At 44.1% G+C, this 20,357-nt stretch overlaps 1 protein-coding gene across 6 annotated transcripts in view; it reads right to left on the bottom strand.

Moving 5' to 3' along the window:
• Positions 1-20,357, bottom strand: part of LOC122541478 (uncharacterized) — a 218,256-nt gene that overhangs the window by 123,226 nt on the left and 74,673 nt on the right. Inside the window, exon 3 of one of the 6 annotated variants that reach the window (XR_015752993.1) lies at positions 11,620-12,253. The exons of the other annotated variants lie outside the window; for them this stretch is intronic. The gene's annotated coding sequence lies outside the window, so the exon portion shown is untranslated. Of the gene's footprint in view, positions 1-11,619; positions 12,254-20,357 lie in introns of those variants that run through there. 6 annotated transcript variants of the gene reach the window in all.

The following is a 20,357-nucleotide window of genomic DNA, read 5'->3' as shown; positions in this document are numbered from 1 at the left end:
AGTCAACATGGTTTTATCAAGGGCAGGTCGTGTCTCACAAACCTCATTGAGTTTTTTGAGAAGGTGACCAAGCATGTAGATGAGGGTAGGGCAGTTGACGTGGTATACATGGACTTCAGTAAAGTCTTTGATAAGGTTCCACATGGTAGACTGATGGAGAAAATACAAAGGCATGGAATTGGGGGTGATTTAGCAGTTTTGATTAGAAACTGGCTTTCTGAAAGAAGGCAGCGAGTGGTGGTTGATGGAAAATATTCAGTCTGGAGTCCAGTTACTAGTGGTGTACCACAAGGATCTGTTTTGGGACCACTGCTGTTTGTCATTTTTATAAATTATTTAGACGCAGGCACAGGTGGATGGATTAGTAAATTTGCAGATGACACTAAAGTCGGTGGAGTAGTGGACAGTTTGGAAGAGTGTTACAGGTTGCAGGGGGCCTTGGATAAACTGCAGAATTGGGCTGAGAGGTGGCAAATGGAGTTCAATGCAGATAAATGTGAAGTGATGCACTTTGAGAAGTATAACAGGAAGGGTGAGTACTGGGTCAATGGAAAGATTCTTGGTAGTGTGGATGTGCAGAGGGACCTTGGAGTCCATGTACATAGATCTCTGAAAGTTGCCACCCAGGTGGATAGTGCTGTTAAGAAGGCATTTGGTGTGTTATGTTTCATTGGTAGAGGGATTGAGTTCTGGAACCGCAATATCATGCTGAAATTATACAAAACGCTGGTGCGGCCACACTTGGAATATTGTGTACAGTTCTGGTCGCCCCATTACAGGAAGGATGTGGAAGCATTGGAAAAGGTGCAGAGGAGATTTCCCAGGATGTTGCCTGGTCTGGAGGGAAGGTTTTATGAGGAAAGGCTGAGAGACATGGGTCTGTTCTCATTGGAAAGAAGAAGGTTGAGGGGGGATTTGATAGAGACATTCAAGATGATCAGAGGATTAGATAGGGTAGACAGTGAAAGACTTTTTCCTAGGATGATGACGTCAGCTTGCATGAGAGGGCATAACTACAAATTGAGGGGTGATAGATTTAAGACAGATGTCAGAGGCAGGTTCAATACGCAGAGAGTGGTAAGGGCATGGAATGCCCTACCTGCTAATATAGTCAACTCAACCACATTAGGGAGATTTAAACAATCCTTAGATGAGCACATGGATGATTTTGGAATAGTGTAGGAGGACGAGCTGAGAATAGTTAACAGGTCGGTGCAACATCAAGGGCCGAAGGGCCTGTTCTGTGCTGTATTGTTCTCTGTTCTATCCACTCTATCTGTGCCCCTCATCATCTTGTACACCTCTATCAAGTCACCGCTCATCCTTCTTCACTCCAATGACAAAAGCCCTAGCTCCCTCAATCTTTCTTCATAAGATATGCCCTCCCATCCAGCAGCATCCTGGTACATCTCCTCTGCTCCCTCTCAACAGCTTCAACCGAACACAATACAGAGCTACAGCATAACCTCACAGTTCCTAAACTCAATCCCCCACTAATGAAAGTCAACACACCACACGCTTTCTAATTAGAACATAGAACATAGAAAAATACAGTACAGTACAGGCCCTTTGGCCCTCGATGTTGCACTGATCCAAGCCCACCTAACCTACACTAGCCCACTATCCTCCATATGCCTATCCAATGCCCGTTTAAATGCCCATAAAGAGGGAGAGTCCACCACTGCTACTGGCAGGGCATTCCATGAACTCACGACTCGCTGAGTAAAGAATCTACCCCTAACATCTGTCCTATACCTACCACCCCTTAATTTAAAGCTATGCCCCCTCGTAATAGCTGACTCCATACGTGGAAACAAATTCTGCCATTAACCCTGCATTCAGCATTCAAATTCAACTTTCCAAAGTGAATCACTTCATGCTTTTCCAGGTTGAACTCCATCTGCGACTTATCAGCCCTGTTCTGCATCCTGTCAATGTCCTGTTGCAACATACAATCACCCTGTACACTACCCACCACTCCACTAACCTTGTCTCATCAGCAAACTTACTAACCTACCCTTCCACTTTCTCATCCAAGTCAATTATAAAAAGCACAAAGAGCAGAGGTCCCAGAACAGATTCCTGCGGAAAACCACTGGTCACCGAGCTCCAGGCTGAATATTTTCCATCTACCATCACCCTTTGTGTTCTATGGGCCAGCCAATTCTGTATCCAGAGAGACAGGTATCCCTGTATCCCAAGTTACCTTATTTTCTGAATGAGCCTACCATTGGGAACCATAGCAGTAACAGGATAGGTCAGAGTCAGCATGGATTTATGAAGGGGAAATCATACTTGACTAATCTTCTGGAATGTTTTGAGGATGTAACTCTGAAGATGGAACAAGGGAGATCCAGTGGATGTAGTATACCTGGACTTTCAGAAAGCCTTTGATAAAGTCCCACATAGGAGGTTAGTGAGCAAACTTAGGGCACATGGTATTAGGGGCAAAATACTGACATGGATTGAAAATTGGTTGGCTGACAGGAAACAAAGAGTAGTGATAAACGGCTCCCTTTCAGAATGGCAGGCGGTGACCAGTGGTGTGCCGCAGGGATCAGTGCTGGGACCGCAGTTTTTTACAATGTAGACTAATGATATAGATGAAGGTATTAAAAGTAATATTAGCAAATTTGCTGATGACACAACGCTGGGTGGCAGGATGAAATGTGAGGAGGATGTTAGGAGAAGACAGGGTGACCTGGACAGGCTAGGTGAGTGGACGGATACATGGCAGATGCAGTTTAATGTGGATAAATGTGTGGTTATCCACTTTGGTGGCAAGAACAGGAAGGCAGATTACTACCTAAATAGAGTCAAGTTAGGTAAACGAGATCTAGGTGTTCTTGTACATCAGTCAATGAAAGCAAGCATGCAGGTACAGTAGGCAGTGAAGAAAGCAAAATTCCTCATAACAAGAGGAATTGAGTATAGAAGCAAAGAGGTCCTTCTGCGGCTGTGCAGGGCCCTGGTGAGACCGCACCTGAAATATTGTACGCAGGTTTGGTCTCCAAATTTGAGGAAAGACATTCTGGCTATTGAGAAAGTGCAACGTAGGTTCACGAGGTCAATTCCCGGAATGGCGGGACTATCTTACGCTGAAAAATTGGAGCGACTGGGCTTGTATATGCTTGAGTTTAGAAGGGTGAAAGGGGATCTGATTGAGATGTATAAGATTATTAAAGGATTGGACACTCTGGAGGCAGGAAGCATGTTTCCGCTGATGGGTGAGTCCAGAACCAGAGGACACAATTTAAAAATAAGGGGTAGGCCATTTCAAACAGAGTTGAGGAGAAACTTCTTCACTCAGAGAGTGGTGGGTTCATGGAATGCTCTGCCCCAGAAGGCCGTGGAGGCCAAGTCTCTGGATACTTTCAAGAAAGAGTTGGATAGAGCTCTTAAGGATAGTGGAATCAAGGGTTATAGGGATACGGCAGAAACAGGATACTGATTGAGGATGATCAGCCATGATCATAATGATCATGGCTTGAAAGGCAGAATGGCCTACGCCCGCACCTATTGTCTATTGTCTTGCTGAAATCCATGTCCACTCCATCCACTCCCTCCCTTCATCAACATATTTTGCCACATTCTCAAAGAATTCAATAAAGTTTGTGAGCCATACTTGACCCTCACAAAACCATGCTGACTATCTCTAATCAAACTATGGCTTTCCAAGTAATCATAAATCCTGTCACTCAGAATCCTCTCCAATACTTTGCCCACCACTGTCATAAGACTGGTCTGTAATTCCCAGGATTATTCCTATTCCTTTTCTTGAACAAAAGAATAACATTTACTGCCCTCCAACCATCTGGCGCTACTCTAGTGGAGAATGAGGATACAAAGATCAACCCCAAAGGTGCAGCAATCTCTTCCCTTGCTTCCTGTAATAACCTCGGGTAGATCCCATCTGGCCTTATGTTTTTCAAAGTTTTTAGCATATCCTCCCTCTTAACATCAAGCTGTTCTAGCATATCAGTCTGTTTCACACTATCCTCAGAAACATCAAGTTCCCTCTCAGCAGTGAATACTGAAGCAAAGTATTCATTAAGGACCTCCCCTACATCCTCCGACTCTAGGCGCAAGAACCTTCCACTATTCCTGATCGGACATATGCTCATTCCAGCTGTCCTCTTGTTCCTCTCATAAGTGCAGAACACCTTAGGGTTTTCTGTAATCCTACCTCCTAAAGGTAGGATTTTTCATGCCCCCTTCTAGCTCTGCTAAATCCATTCTTCAGTTCCTTCTTGGCTACCTTTTAACCATCGAGAGCCCTGACTGATCCTTGCCTCCTCAACCTTGAGTAAGCTTCCTTCTTCCTCTTCCCTTTATGTTCCACATCCCTTGTTACCCACGGCTCTTTCAACCTACCATCCATTCCTTGCCTCAGTAGGTAATTCAGCAAGTGCTTCCAAAACAACTTCCACATTTCTGTCGTGCCTTTCCCTGAGAATATCAGTTCCCAATTTAGGTGCCCCAGTTCCTGCCTAATAGCACTATAATTCCCTCTCCCCAATTACTTTTGTATGCCACCTGCTCCTATCCCTCTCCATGAGTTTAGTGTCAAGAGTGTGGTACTGGAAAAGCACAGCTGGTCAGGCAGCATCTGAGGAACAGAAGAATCGATGTTTCCAACATAAGTTCAGGGAGTTGTGATCACTATCACTGAAATGATCTCCCACCCAGATGTCTGACACCTGGCATGGTTTATTGCCAAGCACCATATCCAATATGGTCTCCCCTCGAGTCAGCTCATCTACATATTGCATTAGGAACCCTTCCTAGATACCTGACAAAATCTGCTCCATCCAAAATATTTGAACTAAGTTGGTTCCAATCAATATTAGGGAAATTAAAGTCACCCATGACAACAACCCTGTTACATCTGCAGTTTTCCAAAATCTACTTCCCAATCTGCTCCTCCATGTTTCTCTTGCTACTGGGGGGGAAGTAGAAAACTCCCAATAAAGTGTCTACTCCTTTCCTTTTTCTGACTTCTGCCCACACTGATTCTGGAGACAAACCATCCTTGATGACCCCCCTTTCTGTAGCTAATGCTATCCCTGATTAGCAATGCCAATCGCCCACCTCTTTTACGTCCCCCTTGTTCCTTTTGAAACATCTAAACCCTGGAACATCCAACAACCATTCCTGCCCCATAATGGCCATAGTTCCAAGTACTGATCCATGCTCTGAGTTTGTCACATTCATTACAGAAGCAACAGCAGATTAATGGGAGAAGAATCATTGCTAAAAATAGGAACAGGAGCAAGCAATTCACTTTTATTGAGCCAGCCCACCAATCAGGAGCACTATAAAGCAATATTGACATGAAGGTGCCGGTGTTGGATGAAGCTGGACAAAGTTAAAAATCACATAACAAAGCAATAAGTCTAAGGAGCAGAAATAAGCCATTTGGTCCACTGGTTTGCTCTCGAATGTTCTCAAAATATACCCTAGTGAGGAAGAAGGATTCTAGGAATGGGATAAGTCAACTATGGTTAAGGAAGGAAGTTAAAGATAGATTCACATTGAGAGAAAATAAAACATAAAATGCAGCAAAGATCAGTGGCATAAGCCAGAGAATTGGGAAATAGTTCTCAACCAACTAAGATAACCAAAAACAAAAAAGAGGGAGAAAATAAACTTTGAAGGTAAACATACAAATAATATCAAATTGGACATTAAGAGATTCTTTAAATATATAAAAAAGAAGTGAGAGACCAAACTGAATATAGGTTCCTTAGAGAACAAGGCTCGGGAAATAATTATGAGGAACTAAAGGATTTGAATAAATACTTTGCATCAGTCTTCACAGTAGAAGACACAAATAGCAATCCAAAATTTCTAAATATTCAAGAGGTAAATGGAGGAGAGGAAATAAATATCATGAGAAAAAGGTGTGAGGGAAACTAATAGGGCTAAAAGACTGATAAGCGGCATTTTGGGAAAGCAAATCTTAGCAGGACTTATACACTTAATGGTAAGGTCTGAGGGAGTGTTGCTGAACAAAGAGACCTTGGAGTGCAGGTTCATAGCTCCTTGAAAGTGGAGTCGCAGGTAGATAGGATAGTGAAGAAGGCGTTTGGTATGCTTTCCTTTATTGGTCAGAGTATTGAGTACAGGAATTGGGAGGTCATGTTGTGGCTGTACAGGACATTGGTTAGGCCACTGTTGAAATATTGCATGCAATTCTGGTCTCCTTCCTATCGGAAAGATGTTGTGAAACTTGAAAGGGTTCAGAAAAGATTTACAAGGATGTTGCCAGGGTTGGAGGATTTGAGCTATAGGGAGAGGCTGAACAGGCTGGGGCTGTTTTCCCTGGAGCGTCGGAGGCTGAGGGGTTTACAAAATTATGAGGGGCATGGATAGGATAAATAGACAACGTCTTTTCACTGGGATTGGGGAGTCCAGAATTGGAGGGCATGGGTTTAGGGTGAGAGGGAAAAGATATAAAAGAGACCTAAGGGGCAACTTTTTTACGCAGAGGGTGGTACATGTATGGAATGAGCTGCCAGAGGATGTGGTGGAGGCTGGTACAATTGCCACATTTAAGAGGCATTTGGATGGGTGTATGAATAGGAAGGGTTGGAGGGATATGGGCCGGGTGCTGGCAGGTGGGACTAGATTGGGTTGGGATATCTGGTCGGCGTGGACAGGTTGGTCCGAAGGGTCTGCTTCTATGCTGTACACCTCTATGACTCTACATCCCTGGGACCTGACGGGTTGCATCCTAGGATATCAAAGGAAGCAGCTTAAGGATAGCACTAGTAGAATGAAGATCAGCAAGTTTGCAGATTACACGAAGATTGGTGGAGTAGCAGAAAGCATAAGGGACTGTCAGAGAATACAGGAGGATATAGATAGACTGGAGTGTTGGGCGGAAAAGTGTCAGATGGTTTTCAATCCAGACAAATGTGTGGTGATGCATTTAGGCAAGTCTAATTCTAGAGCGAATTATACAATGAATGGAAGAGCCTTGGGAAAAGTTGGTGGGCAGAGAGATCTGGGAAAGCAGGTTCATTGTATCCTGAAGATTGCTGCACAGGTGGATAGAGTGGTCAAGAAGGCATGTAATATGCTTGCCTTCATTGGTACTGAGTATGAGAACTGGCAAGTCATGTTAAAATTGTACAAGACATTGGTTCGGCCGCATTTAGAATGCTGTGTACAGTTCTGGTCACCACATTACCAAAAGGATGTGGAAGTTTTGGAGATGGTGCAGAGAAGGTTTACGAGGATGTTATCTGGTATGGAAGGTGCTAGCTATGAAGAGAGGTTGCGTAGGTTAGGTTTATTTTCATTAGAAAAAAGAAGATTGAGGGGGGACTTGATTGAGGTTTATAAAATCAAGAAGGGTATAGACAGGTTGGATAGAGACAAGCTTTTTTTTCCAGGGTGAAGGATTCAATAATGAGGTCACGCTTTCAAGGTGAGAGGTGGAAAGTTTAAGGGGATACATGTGGCAAGTACTTCACACAGAGGTTGGTGGGCGTTTGGAACGCGTTGCCAGCAGAGACAGGCACTGTAGATTCATTTAAAATGCATCTGGATAAATGCATGAGTAGGTGGGGAGTAGAGGGATACAGATGCTTAGGAATTGACCAACAGGTTTAGACAGTACATTTGGATTGGCTCAGGCTTGGAGGGCCAAAAGGCTTGTTCCTGGCCTGTAAATTTTCTTTGTTGTTTGTTCTTAAAAAATGAGGTATTACGATAGTCAAGAACTGTTCATTTGTAAATAAAGGGTGACTTGGTTACAGGGTGCCTGCCTCTGTAGAGTTATTCAAAATTTGTGCAAAGATTTGTAGCTCGGGTGCTCGTTGTTGTGGTTCTGTTCGCCGAGCTGGAAGTTTTTGTTGCAAACGTTTCGTCCCCTGGCTAGGCAACATCATCAGTGCTTGGGAGCCTCCTGCGAAGCGCTTCTTTGATGTTTCCTCCGGTGTTTATAGTGGTCTGTCCCTGCCGCTTCCGGTTGTCAGTTTCAGCTGTCCGCTGTAGTGGTTGGTATATTGGATCCAGGTCGATGTGTTTGTTGATGGAGTTTGTGGATGAACTCCATCAACATTCATCCACAAACTCCATCAACAAACACATCGACCTGGATCCAATATACCAACCACTACAGCGGACAGCTGAAACTGACAACCGGAAGCGGCAGGGACAGACCACTATAAACACCGGAGGAAACATCAAAGAAGCGCTTCGCAGGAGGCTCCCAAGCACTGATCTGTAGAGTTATTTCATTTGCATAGAATGGGAACAAAATTATTCATGTACACTCTTCAAGACTGCTTAGTATGGACTACAAATTTGCAAATTCTAAAGGAATTACAAGAAATAACAAAGAGCCAGATTCATCTCATTGCCAAGAATTGCCGAGCTACGAGCGTCAAACTGTCAGCTTGGCCAATGATGACAGATCAGTCTCAGAGGACAATTACCAACAGTAGTGATTAATATCAAATATTGACCACAAAGGGTTATTCGATGGAGAAATGCAACTACATAAGTAGAGCAGAGCTGACTGAATATCCAAAATGAGGGACAGAAAATGAGACTGGAAATATAAAGCACAAAAATGGAACACAACAAAACAATGTAAGTTCAAACAGTGAGCCCGGGAGCAGACACTGGTCACATTTTATTGAAATGACTCATTAATGGGAGAGGGTGATCAAATAGTAGCAGATCAGAAAGAGGTAGAAGACAGGATATATGACCTAGTTTAACAAAGTCAAGAAATATAATATGAACTGGGAATAACATTATGAGCATGAGTCTATGTGGGCAGGAAGTGTCCACAAACAAACTATAAGACAAGTTCATAAAAGATCTCAAACAACAGGAATTACAAAACTGGAGAAAATTTGGAATATACACAGAGGTGCTAGATAGGAGACAGCCAGTCCTTTCACATCGATAGATATGCAGATGAAAGATGCTTTCTGATGAACATGTAAGGCTAAACTAAACTAGAATAATGGCAAAAGGTCTTAAAGAAAAAACAACATTGCATCCTCAGGAAAATTGATTGTGAAAACTTTCTTGGCTTTGTTATCAACAAATACTTGACAATGTGGATCAATTTATATTAAAGCTGCATGTTAGCAGTGGAATCAGCTGGAAAGGGAATTCTTTATTCACTCCCATCCCCATCAAAGAGGAAGCTAACTTAGTGGGACTGTTTGGAAGCAATATAAATATGTTTATGGCCTAAATAATAGACATTAATAAGAAACAATAAATAACATTTCACATGTTTGATACTTCTCAACAAGGCCCATCCTATTAAAATTGGACAGTCTCCAGTTCAAAGAAGTCTCTCTCATATTTTATTAGCATCACTGGGGAAAGTTTTCAGGTATCTTTACGTTAGATTCCCTACCGTGTGGAAACAGGCCCTTCGGCCCAACAAGTCCACACTGACCGTCCGAAGAGTAACCCACTCCACTCTGACTAATGCACCTAACAACTATGAACAATTTAGCATGGCCAACTCACTTGATCTGCACATCTTTGGAATGTGGGAGGAAACCGGAGTAGACGGAGGAAACCCATGCAGACACGGGGAGAATGCAGATTTTCTTTTGTGTAAAGGCCATAGGGAATTGGATCCAGATGGGTTTTGACAACAACGGTTATAGCTATTTTTTTAAATTCCAGATTTTTATGGGATTAGAAGTTCACCATCAACTATGGTGGGGTTTGAAGCCAAAACCACATATTAGCCTATAGCATTTCTACCGCACCACCACATTCCTTTATGGGATGGGAATGTGTACGAATTGTCATTAGTCAGCTTAAAGCAGAATTTAAAATTGAAAGTCATGCTTCAAAAGCTTTTAATTATATAGGAATTGACACAAAACATTAAAAATTGAGAATTACTGTGAATGAATGTTAATAGGATCCCATAAATCAGAACACAAATTCTCATAAAAGGAAGGCTCATATAACTAAGGAGGAAGTAGACCAATTAAGAGGTTTATGTGGGCAATTAAAATAGTTACTCACACAAACTAGACTAGATGATGCTATGTCTATTCAAGACAATGTACTTTCTCTTTGTCTTATAACACATAAAATAAAATTACTACGGGTGATTGGGGAAAAAAGGGCACTATTTTATCCAAATTTTAAGAAAAAAACAGACCACACTGGGGGGCTCTTTGACTAAGAAACCCAGGTTAAAGTCCCATCTGCTCCTGAGATGAGTAATGACATCACTGAACAGCTTGATTTAAAATAAAAACACACTGTTGAACTTTCTCTAGCTCCATTTTGATTTAGCTTCCTCCTTTTCTCCCTCTCTCTCCCCTATCTTTCGTGGTCTCCAGTGTCCCGAGCAGGTTTTGCATGTAACAAATTAATCAATTGGAAAACATGGGGGATTTACTAACAGTGGATAATAGATGAAAATGGGCAAGTAATTTTGAGCTGTGAAAAAGAGTTCACATGAAGAGTTCTGGACATGACAAAAAAACAAATGCAACCTGTTGAAGGGCTCTTGTGATACTCGTGGCAATGTCAGTATTAGAATAAATTACAGTATTTTTTATTATCATGTGTATTCAAGTACAGATGTACAGGAGTACAATGAAAGGTTTTACAATGTCGCCTCTTATTGTGCATTCTTATATACACGTACCGAGGTACAAATCTTAGAGACAAACGAGGAATAAAAAAGAAAAGTAGCTGCATTACTTTGCAGAAATAATACATAGTTAAAAGGATAGTCATTACAGCCATATGAACAAAGTACATATGAGCAAGTTTTGAGAAGATTTATCGCTCAGGTTGACCTTCTGGATGTAGGTTTACTCGCTGAGCTGGAAGGTTCATTTTCAGATGTTTCGTCACCATACTAGGTAACATCTTCAGTGAGCCACTGGACGAAGCACTGCTTTTTTTTTTAGATTAGATTACTTACAGTGTGGAAACAGGCCCTTCGGCCCAACAAGTCCACACCGACCCGCCGAAGCGTATACCACCCAGACCCATACTCCTACACTTACCCCTTCACCTAACACTACAGGAAATTTAGCATGGCCAATTCACCTAACCTGCACATTTTTGGATTGTGTGAGGAAACCGGAGCATCCGGAGTAAACTCACGCAGACACAGGGAGAATGTGCAAATTCCACACTGAGGCGGGAGTTGAACCCGGGTCTCTGGCACTGTGAGGCAGCAGTGCTAACCACTGTGCCACCGTGCTGCCCACCGCTGATGATTCCTGTTTTCTATTTATATGTTTGGGTTTCTTTCCTGTGATGGTATTTCCTGTGGTGATGTCATTTCGTATGATGATGTCATTTCCTGTTCTTTTTCACAGGGGGGTGGTAAATTGGGTCCAAGTCAATGTGTTTGCTGATAGAGTTCTGGTTGGAATGCCATGCTTCTAGGAATTCTCATGCGTGTCTCTGTTTGGCTTGTCCTAGGAATGGATGTATTGTCCCAGTTAAAGTTGTTTCCTTCCTCATCTGTATTGACTGAGACAATACATCCATTCCTAGGACAAGCCAAACAGGGACACGCATGAGAATTCCTAGAAGCATTGCATTCCAATCAGAACTCCATCAACAAACACATTGACTTGGATCCGATTTACTACTCCCCAAGAAAAAGAACAGGAAATGACATCATCATAGAAAATGACATCACCACAGGAAATAACATCACCAACCCAAGAAACCCAAACATATAAATCAAAAACAGGAAACACCAGCAGTGCTTCATCTGGAGGCTCACTGAAGATGTTACCTAGTATGGTGACGAAACAGCTGAAAATGAACCTTCCAACATCCTGAACAAAGTACACATAAACATTACATTGCAGCAGCTGAGCACAGGGGCTTCCACACAGGATCTGACAATCCGTACCAGACCTCAGTCCAACCGCAGCGCTGCACCACTCCAAGCCTGCAGTCTGCTTCGCACCAGCTCTCAGCTGGTCCAAGATAAGTTTTCTCTGGAACTGCTTCCCTGTGCCGATCTCTGCTCTGGGACTCGATTCCCCTCAGTAGCCTCCACACAGGTCTGTTTCTCCTTGCTAGTCTCCACTATGAGACACGATCCCTCTCACTAGCCTCCGCCTGAGACTGCTTCCCCTCACTGTCCTCCGCTCTGGGAATTGATTCTCCTCGCTGGCCTCCACCCAAGACTGCTTCCTCTCACTGGCCACCGCTCTGGGATTGCTTCCTCACGGCTCCGGGATTCACCTCCAGAGCTCAGTTCCTCTATACCCCTCTGGGTAAGTCGGAGTCATAAGTTCACAAAAAAGCAGTAAGGAGGGTAAAAAAGAACGAGAAAGAAACAAAAATGAGTAGAGAAGTTCCGGCTGGAGCATCTTACTCTGCCACTACCTTGCAGAGGAGTTGGGACAAATTATAACTAAGGTGATAAGACTCTGGATCAAGTCCCATCTGCTCCAAAAGCCTGAGTAGACTGATCAGGTTTTTATATTATCCTGTCAAAGTAGACTACTGTTGGAGAAGCTCTAAAAACTAATAAGACATGAATAAAATTAAATTCAGAACAGCATTCATTCAGAATGGGTGACCTAGAAAAAGTGAAATCAGTAACCTTTAGTTATGTCATACGTGCTATTTTCCCAATGATTTTTCGAGAACAGTAGGATTAATTATATTTTGTTGTGAGAAGGAATTACAATGTTGTCCTTAGCTTTGGAATCAAAAGTAATAACAGTGAGTTTTGAGAAGATTTGTAACTCAGGTTGAGGTTTTGGATGTAGCTTTGCTCGCTGAGATTAAAGGCTCATTTCCAGACATTTCGTCACCCTACGAGGTAACATCTTCAGTGGGCCTCAGGCGAAGCACTGCTGAAAATTCCTGCTTTCTAATTAGCTGCTGTTTTAGTGTGTTGGTGGGCTACCAACACACTAAAACAGCAGCTAATATAGAAAGCACAGAGGAACTACGCAGAGCAGAGGTAAATCACCTATATTGTGTATTCAAAAAGAATGGGTACCCAATGAATACAGTCCTCCAATTTCTCAGAACAAACCGAAACAAGCAGACAAAACACGTCCAGAAACCCTAGCCACTCTCCCCTACTCAAAGACATCTCGGAAATGAATGCCAGACTACTCAGACCCCTTAGCATCATGGTAGCCCACAAACCCACCAACACACTAAAACAGCAGCAAATGAACTTGAAAGACCCTATACAGTAAATGAGCAAAACTAATGTAATTTGCAAAATACCGTGCAAGGACTGTAACAAACACTACATTGGACAAACAGGCAGAAAACTAGCTACCAGGATACATGAACACCAACTCGCCATAAAAAGACATGACCCTCTCTCACTAATATCCTTACATATGGATGAGGAAGGACACCACTTCGATTGGGACAACACATCCATCCTAGGACCAGCCAAACAAAGACACGCACGAGAATTCCTAGAAGCATAGCATTCCAACTGGAGCTCTATCAACAAACACATTGAGTTAGACTCCATCTACCACCCCCTGAGAAAAGGAACAGGAAGTGACTTCACCACAGGAAATTACATCACCAACCCAAACATATACATAGAAAGCAGAATTTTTCAGCAGTGCTTTGCCAGATGCCCGCTGAAGATATTACCTAGTAGGGTGACAAAATGTCTGGAAATGAACCTTCAAGCTCAGCGAGCAAATCTACATCCAAAATAAAAATATTGATAGATGCAATATTCATGGCCATGTATTTTGAATATTTTACAGGAGTTCCTACATCAAGGTCAATTGAAAAAAAACATTTATCTATAGATTGCTATACTGATAATCACTCACTCTGGGACAGTGTCCACTTAGCAGCAACTGTTGCTGAAAAGAGACAAGTGTATGAATTGTCAGAAAGGAAGGAAATTTCAAAAATAAAATGGGCTGATGCAAGTAATCAGCGACTGGGTTGCTTAACAAAAGAAGAAATGTTTGTTTGAAAAGCTTGTTTAATGAATTCCAAAGGGACACATTGATTAGAATGAATTAATTGTGTTATAATTTGCTACAGAGATGATTGTCTCCAAGACAATCCCTTACAAAGTAGCTATACCCCTTTTACAAAAGAAGATGCTATTAACTTTCTCCTTAACCAGTGAAGTGGGTAATAGATAGTTGGTTACCTTCAATACAGACTTTTTTCTCAATGGTAATTGCTTCTCATCTCTAAGAGGCTTGGTCATATGATACCCACAGTATGCCTTTTTCTACGTTATTTTGAAATAGTAGGCAAAAGGGGTCAGTTCTTGTCTATACCACTTATACTGACAAAATCAAAACATCCATTGAGGGGCTGCAAAGGAAAAGCTTCTGGATTGTAAAAAGGACTCACTAATCTGCATCTGTGTACCCGACAAGTAAAAACACATTTCTTCAAATGGTGAGACAGAAGACATATTGCAGCAGAACTTCCTCGGAAGATCTTCAAAGGAATTATTAAAGAGAAGAAACTTCATACATCTCCTCAACTACTGGCTAACCAATCAACTGTTCACACAAAGAAATTTCAGACTGCTCAATCTAGTTTTGAACTTTTGGACTCCACTTTAAAAGCCAGGGAATTGATAAATTGATTTCCCTTCATTCATTTGTGTTAAAGTTATGAATAATTGAATCTTTATCCATTTTAATTCTACATCACCTTCTGGTGATGTAGTTAACTTAAACCAACTCTGGTTTAAGTTAACTACAATATTGTTGTGACCTTTGCAAAGTCAGAGCACACAAAAAAAGTGTGCGTGGCGGGGGGTTGGGGAGGAGGAGTTGACACAGAACGTGGCACCACTGTTAAAACTTGGTGAAACATTAAATCACAGTCTTGATTATGAATAGGCGAGATGATGGAAGTAAGGAAAGAGGTTTATTTTACAACTCGAAATTGATCTATTATTTGGTAATTACTAACCTAGGTATTGTCCAGGTCTTATCACATATGGGCATGGACTGCTTTAGTGTCTGTGGAGTCATGAACCATATTGAACATTGTGAAAGCAGCAACCAACATCTCCATTTCTGCCATTAAGATAGCAGGTGAGTCATACAAAACAGCAAGATGATTGGTCCTTACTATCCTGAGGAATCCATTAAACTGGTGTGATGTAAGGTTTCTGAGCTCAGGCTCATAGAACAAAGAACAAAGAAAACTTACAACCCAGGATCAGGGCCTTTGGCCCTCCAAGCCTGAGCCAATCCAAATCTACTGTCTAAACCTGTCGCCCAATTCCTAACTATCTGTATCCCTCTGCTTCCTACCTACTCATGCATCTGTCCAGACGCATCTTAAATGAATCTGCTGTGCCTGTCTCTACCATCTCTGCTGGCAATGCGTTCCAGGCACCCACCACCCTCTGTGTGAAGTACTTGCCGCGTGTATCCCCCTTAAAGTTTTCATCTCTCACCTTGGAAGTGTGACCTCTCGTTATTGAATCCTTCACCCTGGGAAAAAGCTTGTCTCTATCCACCCTGTCTATACCCTTCATGATTTTGTAAACCTCATTCAGGTCCCCCCTTAATCTCCTTTTTTCGAATGAAAATAAACCTAACCTACTCAACCTCTCTTCATAGCTAGCACTTTCCATACCAGGCAACATCCTCATAAAGGAGGAGAAAGTGAGGTCTGCAGATGCTGGAGATCAAAGTTGAAACTTTATTGCTGGAACAGCACAGCAGGTCAGGCAGCATCCAGGGAACAGGAGATTCGACGTTTCGGGCACAGGCCCTTCTTCAGGAATGAGCAGAGAGTGTTCAGCAGGAGAAGATAAAAGGTAGGGAGGAGGGACTTGGAGGAGGGGCGTTGGAAATGTGATAGGTGGAAAGAGGTCAAGGTGAGGGTGATAGGTCGGAGTAGGATGGAGGCGGAGAGGTCAAGAAGAAGACTGCAGGTCAGGAAGGCGGTGCCGGGCTGGAGGGATTCGGCTGAGACAAGGTGGGGGGAGGGGGAATGAAGAAACTGGTGAAGTCCAAGTTCATCCCCTGTGGTTGGAGGGTTCCCAGTCGGAAGATAAGACGCTCCTCCTCCGACCGTCGCATTGTTGTGGTTTGGCGGTGGATGAGTCCAATGACCTGCATATCCTCGGTGGAGTGGGAGGGGGAGTTGAAATGCTGTGCTACAGGGTGGTTGGATTGGTTCGTCCGGGTGGCCCAGAGGTGCTCTCTGAATTGCTCCGCAAGTAGGCGGCCTGTCTCCCCAATATAGAGGAGGCTACACCGGCTGCAGCGGATGCAGTAGATGATGTGGGTGGAGGTGCAGGTGAATCTGTGGCGGATATGGAAGTTTCCTTTGGGACCTTGGAGAGAAGTGAGGGGGGAGGTGTGGGCGCAAGTGTTGCACCTCCTGCGGTTGCAAGGGAAGGTGCCGGGAGTGGAGGTTGGGTCGGTGGGGGGTGTGGATCTGACAAGGGAGTCGCGGAGGGAGTGGTCTCTACGGAAAGCTGATAGGGGAGGGGAGGGAAATATATCCTTGGTTCTGGGGTCTGTTTGGAGGTGGCGGAAGTGACGGCGGATGATGCGCTGTACATGGAGATTGGTGGGGTGGTAGGTGAGGACCAGTGGGGTTCTGTCCTGGTGGCGGTTGGAGGGGCGGGGCTCAAGGGCGGAGGAGCGGGAAGTGGAGGAGATGCGGTGGAGGGCACCGTCGACCACGTCGGGGGGGAAATTGCGGTCCTTGAAGAAGGAGGCCATCTGTGTTGTACGTATTTTGAACTGGTCCTCCTGGGAGCAGATGCGGCGGAGACGAAGGAATTGGGAGAATGGGATGGCGTTTTTACAGGGGGCAGGATGGGAGGAGGTGTAGTCCAGGTAGCTGTGGGAGTCGGTTGGTTTGTAGTAGATGTCCGTGTTGATTCGGTCGCCTGAGATAGAAACAGAAAGGTCTAGTGGCGCTACCTCGTGCTCCCACGAGGAGGTTGAACAGTTCATCCACTACACTAACACCTTCCACCCCGACCTCAAATTCACCTGGACAGTCTCGGACTCCTCCCTCCCCTTCCTAGACCTTTCTGTTTCTATCTCAGGCGACCGAATCAACACAGACATCTACTACAAACCAACCGACTCCCACAGCTACCTGGACTACACCTCCTCCCATCCTGCCCCCTGTAAAAACGCCATCCCATTCTCCCAATTCCTTCGTCTCCGCCGCATCTGCTCCCAGGAGGACCAGTTCAAAATACGTACAACACAGATGGCCTCCTTCTTCAAGGACCGCAATTTCCCCCCCGACGTGGTCGACGGTGCCCTCCACCGCATCTCCTCCACTTCCCGCTCCTCCGCCCTTGAGCCCCGCCCCTCCAACCGCCACCAGGACAGAACCCCACTGGTCCTCACCTACCACCCCACCAATCTCCATGTACAGCGCATCATCCGCCGTCACTTCCGCCACCTCCAAACAGACCCCAGCACCAAGGATATATTTCCCTCCCCTCCCCTATCAGCTTTCCGTAGAGACCACTCCCTCCGCGACTCCCTTGTCAGATCCACACCCCCCACCGACCCAACCTCCACTCCCGGCACCTTCCCTTGCAACCGCAGGAGGTGCAACACTTGCGCCCACACCTCCCCCCTCACTTCTCTCCAAGGCCCCAAAGGAAACTTCCATATCCGCCACAGATTCACCTGCACCTCCACCCACATCATCTACTGCATCCGCTGCAGCCGGTGTGGCCTCCTCTATATTGGGGAGACAGGCCGCCTACTTGCGGAGCGATTCAGAGAGCACCTCTGGGCCACCCGGACGAACCAACCCAACCACCCTGTAGCACAGCATTTCAACTCCCCCTCCCACTCCACCGAGGATATGCAGGTCATTGGACTCATCCACCGCCAAACCACAACAATGCGATGGTCGGAGGAGGAGCGTCTTATCTTCCGACTGGGAACCCTCCAACCACAGGGGATGAACTTGGACTTCACCAGTTTCTTCATCCCCCCTCCCCCCACCTTGTCTCAGCCGAATCCCTCCAGCCCGGCACCGCCTTCCTGACCTGCAGTCTTCTTCTTGACCTCTCCGCCTCCATCCTACTCCGACCTATCACCCTCACCTTGACCTCTTTCCACCTATCACATTTCCAACGCCCCTCCTCCAAGTCCTTCCTCCCTACCTTTTATCTTCTCCTGCTGAACACTCTCTGCTCATTCCTGAAGAAGGGCCTGTGCCCGAAACGTCGAATCTCCTGTTCCCTGGATGCTGCCTGACCTGCTGTGCTGTTCCAGCAATAAAGTTTCAACCAACATCCTCATAAACCTTCTCTGCACCTTCTCCAAAGCATCCAAATCCTTTTGGTAATGTGACGACCAGAACTGTACATAGCATTCTAAATGCTGCCAAACCAATGTCTTGTACAATTTTAACATGACTTGCCAGCCCTAATACTTAATACCCCGTCCAATGAAGACAAGCATATTATATGCCTTCTTAACCGCTCTATCCACCTGTGCAGCAACCTTCAGGGTACAATGGACCTGCACTCCCAGATCTCTCTGCCCATCAACTTTTCTCGAGGCTCTTCCGTTCATTGTATAATTCGCTCTAGAATTCGACTTGCCTAAATGCATCACCTCACATTTAACTGGATTGAACTCCATCTGCCACTTTTCTACCCAACTCTCCAGTATATCTATATCCTCCTGTATTCTTTGACAGTCCATTATGCTTTCTGCTACTCCACCAATCTTCGTGTCATCTGCAAATTTGCTGATCATACCAACAGTGCCCTCTTTCAGATCATTTATGTATATCACAAACAACAGAGGCCCCAACACTGTTATTCTAAATGGCGCAGGATCATGGCAACAGCGGAATAGCTTTTCACTGTTATTGGCTTTGTCATTGGTTGGGTCCAGTGCTGGTTGTAGTGAAGCAGTGGCAGTAGGGAATCACAGTGATGTCAATGAAGTGGGCCTGGCAGCAAGACATGTTACCCTGATGTTGGTGGCGGCAAAGTGGTGACGAAGGAGAATTGGCTCAGCAGGGATTGAGTTCCGGAACCGCAATATCATGCTGCAACTATACAAAACATTGGTGGGCCACACTTGGAATATTGTGTACAGTTCTGGTTGCCCCATTACATGAAGGATATGGAAGCATTGGAAAAGGTGCAGAGGAGATTTACCAGGATGTTGCCTGGTCTGGAGGGAAGGTCTTATGAGGAAAGGCTGAGAGACTTGGGTAGGTTCTCATTGGAAAGAAGAAGGCTAAGAGGGGATTTGATAGAGACATACAAGATGATCAGAGGATTAGATAGTGAAAGACTTTTTCCTAGGATGATGACGTCAGCTTGTACAAGAGGGCATAAGTACAAACTGAGGGGTGATTAAAAACAGATTAAAAACAGAAGTCAGAGGCAATTTCTTTACGCAGAGAGTGGTAAGGGCATGGAATGTCCTACCTGCTAAGGTAGTCAACTCAGCCACATTAGGGAGATTTAAACAATCCTTAGATAAGCACATGGATGATTTTGGGATAGTGTAGGGGGACGAGCTGAGAATAGTTCACAGGCCGGCACAACATCGAGGGCCGAAGGGTCTGTTCTGCGCTGTATTGTTCTATGTTCTATGTTCTATGAAAGATGGCGCTTGAAAAACAGCAACTTCAACTTTGGTTCAGTATGGTGTAGACTGATGGACACTACTTAGGCGATACCATTCCATTTTTCTTCTTAATTTTAAATTATTCTAAATGGCGCCGGATCATGGCGACAGTGGAAAAGCTTTTCACTGTTATTTACTGTTTTCTCACTGTAAAATACACATGACAATTGAAAAAAAACATTCGACCCCTGCAAGGAACCAAGATGACTGACATCCAAAAACTGCAATCATCTTCTTTCGAGCTAATCTCCTAATGATCCAAGCTGATGGTAACTGTACAAGACAGTTTCCAGAGTGAAACCTGACTTGATAGACCATGACCGTTATTTTTCAATTTTTTTTTACAATGTTCAGTCTCTTGAGATGTGAGGTGCATGACATATATTTTTAATATCATTCATTCTAACGTTTCTACTTTGAACAAGTTGAACATGGGTGGTTAAAAAATGTATGAAAGGTTTCCGGGAATATTATGAGCTTTTCTTTGTACTTGGCTTCGGGGAAATACCCATATCGTGGAAATCTTTCTGGTTTCAGTTTTCAGATATCTTGATGGAAGTGAGATGTGCAAAACAATTTCTCCTGAAGAAACCAATCTAGAATTTGATTGGTGAAGAGTTTGGTTTGAAAGTTCCAGATGAGAAGTGTTGCTTAGAACCTTGAGGTTATACTTGAAGCTGCGAATATCTAAGATCAGTTACCTGAGCACTCAGGGAAGAAACTATCAAGTTTTCAAGAATGGGAATTAAAAGCAAC

The sequence above is a fragment of the Chiloscyllium plagiosum genome, unplaced genomic scaffold (assembly GCF_037043375.1).
Source record: "Chiloscyllium plagiosum isolate Xiang-an unplaced genomic scaffold, Cpla_swu_hap1 HiC_scaffold_35, whole genome shotgun sequence".
NCBI classification, from domain to species: domain Eukaryota; kingdom Metazoa; phylum Chordata; class Chondrichthyes; order Orectolobiformes; family Hemiscylliidae; genus Chiloscyllium; species Chiloscyllium plagiosum.
The sequence above is the reverse complement of the archived record's forward strand: the minus strand, read 5'-3'. Positions and strand labels throughout refer to the sequence as shown.